At 41.5% G+C, this 13,049-nt stretch overlaps 1 protein-coding gene across 18 annotated transcripts in view; it reads left to right on the top strand.

Annotated features, from left to right (window-relative positions):
- The window catches only part of EHBP1 (EH domain binding protein 1), a 213,389-nt gene that overhangs the window by 105,422 nt on the left and 94,918 nt on the right, over window positions 1-13,049 (top strand). The window lies entirely within an intron of this gene.

Raw genomic sequence — 13,049 nt, 5'->3', positions numbered from 1 at the left:
AAGTACTGTATGATCACTTGCAATTCAGAAAGCTTTTTCTAAGTCATTTTTCTGTGCTTAAATTGTTTTGATCTAAGATGATCTAGTAATTTTAGATCTAAAGCACTTTACTTGGAATGCTGCTTGAAATTCAAAGAGTACTGCCACTGTAAAAGAAAAGAAAATTAAAGGATTTCCTCACACCAGTACAAAATAGTACCCAGGTAGGACTTGGACTGTTGGCGCACATAACTTATTGCTCAACAACAGTGTTGGTGTTTAGCAGCTCTGACAAAACTCCCACCAAAGGTTATAGGCACTATACAAACATGAACTTGGCACGTGTCCTTATATAGGGGGAATAGTCCCATTGGAGTGAGCATAGGTGAAGGAAGGTTAAGTAGCTGAACTTAGTGATTTGTCCGAGGTATCTGGGCACAGAAAGCCTCTACTAGAACTGTGACCAGAACCCAAGTATCCTGACACAGTCAATTCCCCGTCTTGGTTGTCTTCATGGGAAATGGTTGCAGGGCAGAAATGCTAGTCTTAGACAACATGAACACAGCATTAATGCTAGAATTTAGCGTTTAAGGAACGAGACTCCTTAAAATGCCTCTGCAAATCTTTGATAGAGTATTTGGAACTCATTTTTTCCTTCACACTAATGGTGTTCATAACATTTGCTGAACACAAAAATACAAATGCTGTTACTAACATCTATATATCAGCAAGATTATTAGGTGCAAATTACTCTTGAAAGATTTGACACATGACAGATTCCTGCTCAAGATAGAGGTTCCAAATACTTGAAGTTATGTTACCCTCTTAAAAAAGAAAAAAAAAGCAATTAGATTTTGAAAACAGTAGTGAAGTTCCTAGGAATTTAAATACCTAGGATTTAAAAGTTCCTAGAACTTAAAAGTAGGGCAAGAAAGGGTGATATTTTCCAAAGTATACACCCAAAAATTAAATCCCTAGGGTATGGTTGGACACCAAAATCGCTTCGTTCAGTATTCAGCTTCAATGAGCCTTCTAGCATTGGCACCCGGGATGTAAGAAAACTTCCACAGAAGTGCAGTTGTGTTTGCTGTTGAAACATCATAGCCCGAATCCAACACTTTACCATTACCCAAGTAGTGGTGGAAGGTGTTTCTTGCCTGAGGGATATCTGACTTCCCACACAAGATTTTTTTTTGTGTATGCATGTTTTTTTAATATATAGCAACAGTGTCTGCGGTAATGAAAGAGAAAAATAAAACAATGAATTTTCAGCAGTCAGCAGTCTTGGACATGTCTCATTTGAGAAAAGGCTTAAGCTAATGCATCTATGTGAATTGCAAAAGGCTTTCTTCTACGGGAGTCGTATGATCTTTTAACAGCTGGATGCTATTTCTAGATTTTCCTGGAATCACATCCACGGTTAATTACCCCTATTACTCGTGACACCATGGAAATCAAACTCCTTTGAGTTCCTTTGTTCAGAGATTTATGTTGTACAAGATAATTATGTGTAAAAGCTTCGTATAAAACTAGGGAGAAAATTCCAGAAAACGCGTTCTGATCTGGTGGTACGGAGCATCGTGCTGGGTATCCCCAAGGTGAGGAGGGTGCTCCAGCATGGAGTCGTGGACTGGTTAACTTTAAGGAACTCAACAGTCAGTGCAGCTGGAATCTGAAACACCAATAAATAGGCATTAATTTTAATAGCTGTGAAAATGCTGGAACTAGAGTTTGAAGCAAAGACTGTATCTCACTGGGAGACTGAAATAAAAACTTACTGCCCAGACAATTATAGGTGATTGTTGGTCAGAAGGACAAGTCATGAAACTAAATATGAGCAGTATTTAACCTTTTTTTTTCCTTTTTTTTTTTTTTCTTGAAATGATTGTTCTCAGGCTTATAACCAACCTGTGCCTGAAGCTATGGATGCTGTCTGGTAATTCCTGCAATATGGACCCAAGTCCTGTTCTGTCTGAAATACAGGTCTAAAATAACGATGCTAATTATAGTAATAACCATAACAGTGTCTCCCCCTCCTCCAGGGCTTGCCTTTGGCCTCTTTCCTCTCCAGAGACATTGCCTCACTTGGTGTCCACTTACCATCCCTAAATAAAATTCATATGTGAGAAAAGGATGCAAATGAGGCTGCTTCTGCCTGCCCCAAGCTGATGGGTTTGGTCTACTTTAGGTTGGTGAAGGTCATGAATGCTGGTGATTGAAGAGTCTAAGAGTCTTGCCCCTTTCATATTAATTTCCTTTAAGGAGCACCTCTACTTCTTTAGCTGCTGTAAGATCGGCCTGCACTGGCTGCTGTCTCTTTGGTCATTTGCAGCATACCTCTCTCTGCATGTTGTTCACCTGATCTTTTTCAAATGTTTACCTTGCACTGTTTACCTGGGCAGTTGGAGAACTGGAGCAGCAAGGCCTCCCTAATGCCTTCCTTCCCTTTGAGCAGGCCCTTCCCATAGCCTGGCGGTCCCGTACTGGGGAGGAAGGGGGTAAGGCAGGGCCTAGCTCTCCACAAAGGTCCAGCCAGCTCTCGGCCTGGTTGGGCTAGCTCAGCATTTGCCATATGTGGGTTGGGAGGAAGTTTTGCTTCAAAATATTATTACCTGTACTTCCTGAAGAAATAGCTTAATTCTCTCCCGTCTTCCTTCCACGTCTCCTCTAAAATAATCTGAGTCATCGGGGAGTTTAAAAATGCAAAGTCTAAAAGTCTAGAATTAGCCCACAGTTAATCATCTTAAATGGCTTGAAGACTATGGTGTGCCGTCTATATTTAGATGAGTCTGACAAACGCACTGTGAAACTGTAATTAAGCTTCTTAGTCATCGGTCTGCTCCAGTGCTGTCAAGCCAAACTGAATTGGGCTTGTTGGGCTTGTTACTGCTGTACCGATGTCACTGCTCTCCACACGGTTTGGGTAACAAGGTTCTGCCTTTCACAGAGGTGATGGAGACTGACTTTATTCCGCTTGCCATTGATTTTGGGGAAAAAAGTTGAATTTCTTTCAGGCTCAAAAGCTAGTGTCTTTGCCAGTGGTTCCCTTTCATCAAACCAAGGCATGGCATGCACACCAGTGCCCATCATGGCTCTAGCAGATTAAAATAAACAGACTTCAACTGGCTGAACTTTGGTCTCATCTCTTAGTATACCTGGGTTATGCTGAGCTTACTGGAGGTGAGATCCAGGTATCAGTTTGAGAGTTACAACTGGGTCTGTAGTACATACCACGTATCTCAAAGTCATGCATTTTGATGGTTTTGTCAGAATAAGGGGGCAGGAATGCGACCACGTTTATGTGGGAGGTAAGGAGTTATTTACTAGTCAACAGATAATTACCCTCAACCGCAGAGTTATTTTTACATGTTGAAAGCCCACATCTCCTGCGGTGGGTCGGCACTGCTTCTTCAACAGCTAGCATGCGCCCTTCCCTTCAGGAAACCATTCCAGGAAGGTTTTTCCTACTACAAGGTAGGTTGGTTGTACCAGGCTGCAGCCAAGGTTCAGGCCCTGTTGATGGCCACAAATCCAAAGTCCTTGGGTTTTGGATACTGCAGTTGTGACGAAACTACTGAAAGGCAACAGTTATGTTAGCTGTGGGGAATCCAGCCTGTTCTGATGTCCTGTCTACAGGGTTTGGAAATCTGTGTTCATCGGTCGTCGGTATGCACTTGGCAGAGTGGGTGTGTGGACTCATTGTCAGCACCAGCCCTGGTAGCTCCCAGAGATCTCCATCTCGCAGCCCCCTCTCAGGCTATCCAGAATATCTCGGCAAATAAAACTCCTGTACTCCAGTCTTCATGATTAGCATTTCTCTGACAATAAGTGATTATGTGAACAGACATGGAATGTGTATCAGACCACAGGATGGTTTTTGAACTTGTTCTGGGTTGATTTAGATGTTTTTTTGAGTTACGCTTAGCACTTGATGAAAGCAAGACAGGGTAATAAATAGGCCTGGCTGTCCTATTAATGCAGACACCATGTTGACCTTTATGACAGTCACAGTGTTGCTGATAGTCGGGAAAACATAGGCATTGATTTTGGTGCCTGTAGACAAGAGCTTGTTGATGACCTTTTACATTGGCAGGAAAGAAGAATACGCATTCACATCGTAGTCCAAAGCCAATAATAACATTTCTGGTTGTCAGCATCGTTGTTTAAGCTCTCGTTTTCTTGTTTAAACCAAAATGAATGTTTCATATGGCCAGTGGTAGCCAGTTCTCTTGTGCCAGCTGAGCTAGCTGGTTTAAGCCCTAATGAAACATGTTTGTAGGAAATGTGCTGTGCTGTAATCAGATACAGAATCCTTTTTCTGCAGCGCATATAGTAACCCATCTCCACCCAGTACCCTTTGTAATCCGTTGCGTTCCTGGGCTGCTTTTATTCCAAAAGCTTTCTGTCTGATAGGCAGGTTATATTTCAAACTGTCTGGGGGAGGAGCACGTGAGAATAACCTCCTTAGGAGAGAAAAGGAGTTCCCAGGTAGTTCTCAGGGGAACAAGGAGAAACCTGTAGTTCAAGGCAGAATAAATGCTTACACAAAAATGAAACGTACGACTTCTCGGTTGTTTAGTGGAGGGGGAGTGAAATAGCATTGGATGTAGTATGAGGTGGTACTCTCCAAGGTCTCAGAGATGCTTGCTGTTTCTGGTTGTTCACTTCTCATATTTACCTCAACACTATCAACCTTATGTGACTGAACAGTAGGAAGAGCTCATCTTAAGACACAGATACAGCGATGCTGCCAAGCAGAGAAATTACATTAAATTGCAAATGGTAGATTAAGGAGATCTCTTATTGTCTCTCTGTATCAAAAGTATCTCAGTTATGCGTTCACATCAGCACTCCCTGACCTTCTGGAACATCTTCTTTAATGAGTTTGCTTCTTTCAAGCTTCAAGCTAGCTGCAAAGGAATCGTGCAGCTCATTTGCATGAGATCTTTGTTACTTCCTATGCAGATAGTTCATCAAGCCCAGAGAGGACTCAGGAGATAGTGGGCAGAATTTTAAGATATCTACTGTGAGGAAGTTGTGCAAAAAAAAAAGGCAATATGAGAAAATCTGTCTTTGCTTACAGCCCTAAGACAATTTATCTTTTAATAGGAAAAAAGCCTCACAGGTAATGTGAACAGAGAGACAGTGAGATAATTGTGTTGAAGCACAGACAATTCATTAAACTTGCAGGTTCTCAAGTGTTAATAAAAGAGACTTCCTTTTTTATACTACACTTAAACAATCTCTTATTACTGTTTGGGTGACTTTTAAATGGTGTTTGTCAACTCAACTAGCTATGAGCTTTTTCTGTGTTGCTTACTATTAACTAACATTTGGAGATAAAGCAACCTTGTTAGAATAAGGAGTGAACTGTTCTCTTCACTTCCAATACAAGTGTCGTATTTTTCCATTTTGTTGAAGTTATAGGCTAAAGAATATCTTGCTCTCACCTAATGCTTGCTCAGGTTTTGCATTTGCTGCATTGTGATCAGCCCCTGTCCTGACTTCTCACATTCCCACCTTCTCTGCTCCACCTTGTGCCAGCACCAGCCCTGATCGGGGGTTATTTGAGTAACAGGAACACAACAGTGACCTGGGAACCCGGCAGGACAGTCCCTTTCAGTGGCAGCACAGTCATTGCTGGACTGTAAAGCATATCCTGGGTGTCCCAGTGAAATGCTCTTCTGGGACAGTTGTCATTCACAGCAGCTGCAGGCTCTGATGATACTGTGGTACTTGGCCTCATACTGCTGGGAAGCAACTTGTTCACGCCACAAATGCAACGCAAAGTGAGTCTTCTACCACTATTTCGTGTGGAAATGGCTTTGATGGTTTAACTCCATCTGTTCATACTTAAAGCAAAATCATTCCATGTTAATTTCTTTAATCACCCAAGTTCCCATTTACTGAATATAGTTACTCTGGCACTATAGGGAAAGCAAAATCCTTTTCTCTGTTGTCATTGGTTTTGTGTTTTGTGCAAATCAAATGAATTCTTAATGAGGGAGCCACTGTTCGTGCAAGTGGGAAGGAGGGATGCAGTGTATCACTGCTAATTATCAGATAGCTAATTATTACAGCTTCTTGGTACTGTTTATTATACTTGTGTTTCACTGCTGATCAGAGTGTTCACTAATTTCTCTATAAGTGGGGAAGCATTCTGTATGCACAAAAACATGTATGTATGCATAGATATGCATATATACTAATAACTTCTTAAAATAAAATTATCTAAGTATTTATCCATAGTTCTTATTTGTAAGAAGAAGAAAAAAATCCTATTGAAAGCAAAGAAATCTAAAACAAATACAGTCTGAAGGTCTGAAACTCAACTGCAAGTGTGGGCTATTAAAAAGTGACTTTTACAGAAGTGTCTTTCTGGGGAAAAGGAGTTTTCATTCCATGATATTCTTCAGCCTGCTTTTTGTCTTAGAATTGTGATGACTGAAGATGAGCGCACCCCTCTATAGCACCAAGAAGGGTACAAGTGGTACAAATGTAATGCATTTTGTAGAGAAAACTGTGTGTGTTTTGATAACATGCAGGAGCAGTTAGCAGTTCTGTCAACTGCTTATGTGAGTAGGAGTTGCTAGGACTGGACTTTAATAAAATGGATCCATTTTTGAGAGCAAGTCACCTGCCTGCCTCAAATACCCAGTTCCTAGAGGTGTCTGCTTCTCTCCACTGGCTGCAAAAGATTATAGGTAAGTTAAACTTGGACAATTGACAGGCATTTAAAATTGGTGAGACGGACTATCCCTGAATATTGACAGCCTCTTTCTTGTGTGCATGACCTGGAGTAGAGCCATAACAGGACAGAACACTCAGGTGTGGCTGCACAAGTAGGAGTCCTCTATATAGGGGGGTAAGAACAGTGTCAGCTTTTCAGCAAAATGAGGATCCCCTGCTTCGCTCTACCCATCAGTTAGTGATTTGGTAAAAACCGGTATGAGAAGCGATGTTTAGCATGTGGCAAGCTATCCATGAACAGTCATGTGTGAGACCAGAAGTGACATCTTTTTACTACCCATTACAACCCAAAGGAGTGTCCAGATACTGTATGGATGTGCTCGAGACTCGTGCCTTTATGAGTAGGCTTCTGCTTGTGTGGCCTCCTTAGGCTACCAAAGCGATCAATTCGTTCTTAGTTGGCCATTGCTCGTTTTGCCTGCGTAGTTGTACTGCAGTGGTTGGCAGCGTTAGTTGGGTAGTGGATTTCATCTCTTTGCAGCCTTGCTTGATCCCCTCCTCCTCCTTGCAAGTGGCTCTACGAGTGTAGTAGAATGAACTGGTGGAGAGCGGCGTCTCTTTTCTTCATATGATTCCTGTGACTGCTGCCAACAGGAGTGAGTTTGTATTCCTCAGAAATGTAGGTGAAACCAATCCCTTCCTTGTTCCAGCTGCTGCTTTCAGCCTTTCACACTACAGTGTTCTGTGCCCTTTTTCTAGCAGCAAAGCAGCTGTACTGCTGTCAGAGATTTAGGGTACCGTTGGATAGCATTGTCACCTCTACAAGAGATGCTTCATTTAGGCTCTCAGGTTTAAAAAGCAGATCAGCCAGGAATTTACCCATGTTGCTGCACAGCAGTGGGGGTCCTACACAGGTCTGGAGGCAGAGCTTGAGCTCCTTCCAGCCTCAGCCCCGCACTTCTCCCCTTATCCCATTTGTGAGCACACGTAGCAAGAAACCAGAGCGTTGTGTAGCGGGAGACAAGTTGCCACATGCATCCCTTGTGCAGGGCTCGTGACTCGTGTAGCACCATGCGTGCTGTGACCCAGGGAACTAGGCTGGGTAGCGTGCTGCTTGCACCAAGGGCCAGCAGAAAGGCACAGCTTTCACCGACAAGTAAGGCAACTAAATGCTGTCTGGGAGCGGTTGGTATTATCCTTTCCTCCCTCAGGAATACCATATGTGGTGCTAAGTTAATCTCTTGAACCAAATTTTGGACTGTGGTGTTATTTTTAAGTTCCCAGCTTGATACAGATATGATAAATTAGCCAAGCTATGGGCTTGACTCAGGCACAGTGCAGCTGAAAAGAGTACACACCAAGTGTGATAAAACCCGCAGCACCCCGTGAGGTTGGCTCTTAGGTGCCTCAGACGTAGGGCTCAAAAGCTTCCAATGATCTGGAGCTGTCATTTTTGTGGACCTCACATTTGCTTTGGTTAAATGGACGGGAGTGCCACCTCATGAGGATGTCTGGAAAATTAAATGTTTAATCTTCTAGATTAAAATACCACGAAGATGGAGGCTGTAGAAAAGCCCTTTGATGAGATTAATGATACTGTGTTCAGTTCAAGGTCCAGGGAGCGTGCAGCAGGTGAAGCATGAGGACAAACAACTAATAATACGGAAACAATAGGAACAGTGGGTAGTCCCATTCAGGGTGGTCGCCAGGCCCCGTCTGTAAGGGACGAGTCTAGGGAAAGAAGTGCTCCTAAAGATTGGATCAAACTGCAGATATACAAAGGGTGCCAATTAATGTTGAGTACACAGTGATAATTGTGTAATATCCCAACTTCTGATCTTTGATTTAGCAACGTTAAGTGCTGCTGCTAAAGTGTTTCAGTTTTCTTTACATCCTTATTAGTAGTGGGGATGCAGAAACCAGGTCTCCAGGGCTGCCCTAGAAAAAGCATTTTAATTGCAGATTAATATACATAATTTGCAGGATGATAAACACATGGCTCCTTCTGCAATTTTCATAATTGCTCTTTAAGGTATTTCTGCCTTATTGGGGCAGTGTAGCTCCCATTGAAATGGATGGAAACATTGGTAGTGCCTGCAGCAGTTCTGGACTGGACCAGTTAGCAATTCTGCAAAATGTCTTTGCAAATAATGTTTGGGAATTTAACCAGCGTTACGACATTCAAAGCCTTACTTCTCATATTTTTAAATCTAACTTGTATTTACAAATCACAGCACTTAGATTTGTCACCTTCATAAAATATTGTTTCACCTTTTGTGGAAAAATAGTGTCTTTTAGATAAGTAATGGCTGTAGTTTTGTGTGTTTTATTTCATCTTGGAAATGTAAAACTGTGTCCCATTCTGCGGGAAGAAAATCCATCTCTGGCCTTTGGTGGTGACAACTCGAAAAGCTAATAAGCACAAGGCATGTTCTGTGACGAGGCAAAGGGGAGTTTTATTCAAAAAAAGGCACTAAGGCTAGAATCTATTCAATGTTTCCCATGTAAATATATATTATGAGTTATAGAAACCTTTGAATTTCCTTGAATGAGTCTAACTTGCTCACCAGTCTGCCTTACCAGCAAGTGCAAGGTTCTTCAAATAGGAGAGGGGTCCTTACCACGGGCTGCTGAAGTCAGAGAAGGGATGGCCGTCCGCTTCTGTTGCCTTTGAACTGTGGGAATGCTCGTGCTGCCTGTTCTGGGCTGTACCTTCCTGCCTTAAGACCTGAATCAAATCTTGTGAGTCCTTCAAGAGAGAGAGAGATGAAGAGCCTCGTTTCGCCACTTTCTGTGGGATTGCAGAGGTGCTGAAGTTACTTGCCTGAAATCAGCCATTTAAATACCCTTAAGGTGCGTAAATGCAAGAAGAAAGAGAGGAGCTGCTGGGGGCGTTCAGGTTTCTTGAGTGCTCATGTTCCTAAAGGTCAGTGCTTTCGTGGCGCTGTCCCATCTCTCTGGTAGGGCACAAGCTGGATGAGGTGCATGCACCGTTGGCTAGGTGAGGCAGCCTGCCGAAGCATTTGAAAAAAGCTCGAAGTAAAACCTGGGCTAGTTTCTGGGATGTGTAATCTGAAAAACCTTACCTGTTACGAAGGCCTTTTATTTTCTTGAAGTTCTTTGCTGGGATTTCTGTGCTGGCAGGGACCCGGGAGGAGGCAGCAGGTAGTGTGAGGCCAGCGGCTGGCTCCTGGAGCAGGCACCGAGGATAACCAAGCACCTTGCTGCCATTCAGCAAAATGTTCTCAAAGGATGGGAAAGGCTTTGATTTGCATGCTTGGCTTTACACGCTGTGACTCCTGTTTTGGTAAAGCTTTGCTTTTTAAAAGGTAAAAAGGAAGAAGGGATGCTTCTCCTCGAGTAAGACATTTTTGAAGCTACCATCAAAACCCAAATCCTCAAATTCTTAAAAAACATGATAAAACCTATCATTTTTCTCTTGAGTTTTTACACCTTTTCATCAGGCTCTTTAACAAGCAGAGTACTGAACAACTTCTAAATGGAAAACTTGATTCTTTCAAGTGTTCCTTTACAAGCTAACAAGCAGCTAAATACAACTGGAATAAGCTGATGTTGCTGCAGCATTTAACTTTTAGCTCTTACATCAGACTTTGTTGTGGAGCTGTTTCAGATTGTTAAAATCTTCAGTAGGCTCTAAACTCTTTTAGGCCCTCAGCAAAGCATTCTGTTAAGGAACTAGACTAACAATAGCCTGTTTTCTCTGGTTGCCTGAAGGGTGGGTTTGGTTCATCTTGGCTGGCAAGCACCTCGACTTGGAAATAAGAGAGTATGAATAAATATTCCTTTGCTTCTGTCATGATGAGTTATGGACATATTACAAAAATAATTATCTTCACTTCATAAATCAGCCTGATAGTTAACTTTGGTTTAGTTGCTAATTCACTGTTCCTGCTAATCTTTCTTTGGTTTGGTCAGATATTTAGGCGTAAGAATAAATCACGGTTCTCAGCCAGAATGCTTCTATTTTTTTGTTGCTGGGGACGAAAAGTGAGCCTAAAAGCAAAATAGACAGCTTCTGTGAACAGATCTGCTGTACAGTGGTGGCCCTAAAATTGAGGGGTTAGTGTTAGCTGTTCTACCCTGCTTTTTTTTTTCTGCCTTTTACAGACAGAAATTGTGTCTCATTTATTTAAAATAGTGACAGTTGTTAGTTTTAGATGGGCAGTTAATTAAATAGGATTGATTTGTGAAGCTGGATATACTGAGAAGTAAAAACCAGGAGAGACAGGGAAGCCATATATGCCAGAAGCTAAGTCCTAGGGAGTGCGACACAGTCAAATATTACACGTGTATGTTGTACCCATCCCCACTAGCAAATACGAGGTAAGTGCAAATCTTTTTAAGTAGAAAGAATCAAGCCAGTTAAAAGGAAATTGGTGTATTTCTGAGATGCTAGAAGAAATATGTTACCAATTCATATTGCAACACAGCTCTGAGGACTAGGAGCCTGCATAATAAACCAAGCACTTCTGAGATAGTGCCGGCACACTAGCTGCATGTTCTACAACAGCATTTTTTAGCCATGTTCAACAGTGTGCTTGCTATCGCTCCTCCATTTGTTGAATTCAGGATGACCTTTGCATGAATAAAGTCAAATAGGATTAAGGCAGGAATTTTCAACAATGGGAAAGAGCAACAGATGTAGCCGACTTTGAACGTGGGAGGATTGTTGATGTACGGTTGCCTAAAGGGAGTGTCTGTGGTGACAAAAAAAAAAAAATAGGGGAAAAAAAGCAACAATTTCCTAAAAAAAAAAAAAAAAAAAAAACTGCATAAGAGAAAAGAAAATAAATAGAAAATAATCCAAAGGAACTGAGTGATCTGGGCTTTACTGAAGTCAAGCTGCCTGTATTTTTTTTTTAAACTCACTGCCTCCTTATAAATATTTTTTCTACTCTTTCAGAAGAACTATCTGTTCTCTGTGTCTATCACTGTATCAGCTATCTGAGGGTTGTTTTGTGTGTAACGTATCTTAGATCCACGTTTTTTCTGAGTTATTTTAATGTGCATAGATGGAGTATGGAGATGTTTCTCTGGAGAAAGAGGCGTTTTAAAACAAAATCCAAATCCTGCTAATATTTTTAAATTTGATTTATCCTATGCAGAAACATACAGATGGATCTCAAAACGCGACCAGTGCAAGCACTCTATATAGAGACTTAGAGAAAGAAAAAATTGCTGTAACGTACAAAAAACAAGAACTCTTTCTGACATATCTCAAGCAGTTCTGTGCCTCTTAGATGAAGTGGATTTTTTTTTTCATTTCAAAAAAAGAAAAAGGACATGCCTATGCTTTTTCTTGGTAGATTTAGAGAAATATTTTTGTACCTTTATGCTAGTATTTGGTTACCTTTTTTAAATACAACTGCTTCTTGGAAAATCATGTGGTTTCATTGTTGACGAGCTATTCTGCAGTTTAGTAGACAGTGGTGTTAATCCCTAAATGATACTTCATAGTCTGTAGTAATGAATAATGCACAAATTTTAAATATAGTTCATATGTATAATTCAGACAAATCAGCTTTGAAAAGCATGCATGGGAAAAACCTTTAAAGTGTGAGGGAAATCATGTGCCCTAGCTCAGCAAAGGGGCTTTAAAGGAGCTAGCTAGAAACTAAAATCATTAAGGAAATCACGTCAGAAATGTTACAAAAAATATTGGTTGGCTTCATATATTAGAAGATCAACTGTAATGTTTAAGAGCTTGATTAAAACACCCACTGATTAAATGCCTACATTACACTTTAAAGAGAGCTATGCTGTGGAGAGGGCAGTTTCTCTCTGTACAAAAATCATTGGGATTCAGAGTATGTAGCATGGTAAAACACCTTCTAATGCAGCTTATTCTGCCTCTTCCCGTGCTGATTTAGAGCAGAGCTGTGGGCTACCCTCTAGCTACTGTCACACTGCTGTGAACTCAGTAATCCTAAGATGTCTCCCATCCCCAAAAAAGGAGAGTCTTCCAACAGACACTAAAAAAAGTAAGAACAAGAAATTTGTGATCCGATACTGAATATCTTGAACGCAGCTCCAAGCGCCAGAGGCTTCATCAGAAATTTTTGTTACCTCAGGGAAGATGTTGTGGTGTTTAATTTTAGGACTACAAACAAATTCATATGCAAGCCTGGCATCTTCAGCACCAAGAGCGTGTAAGTCTGTTGTTTGACTCGAGTGGTTTTGTGCCCACTTGTAGTTGTAGAAAGTGTCCTTTCTTCTCCTGTGGGCTTACTGCAGAGACAGACACTGGCCCATGCGTAGGGCTCACAAATGTTTACGTAATTGCTGGCCCTGATGGTGCATGCACGGTTGTGTGAAAAGCTCTCATATTCACAAGAGCAACAACTTGAAATAAATTGTGA

The sequence above is a fragment of the Anser cygnoides genome, chromosome 3 (genome assembly GCF_040182565.1).
Source record: "Anser cygnoides isolate HZ-2024a breed goose chromosome 3, Taihu_goose_T2T_genome, whole genome shotgun sequence".
In the NCBI taxonomy this organism is placed as follows: Eukaryota; Metazoa; Chordata; class Aves; order Anseriformes; family Anatidae; genus Anser; species Anser cygnoides.
The sequence above is the reverse complement of the archived record's forward strand: the minus strand, read 5'-3'. Positions and strand labels throughout refer to the sequence as shown.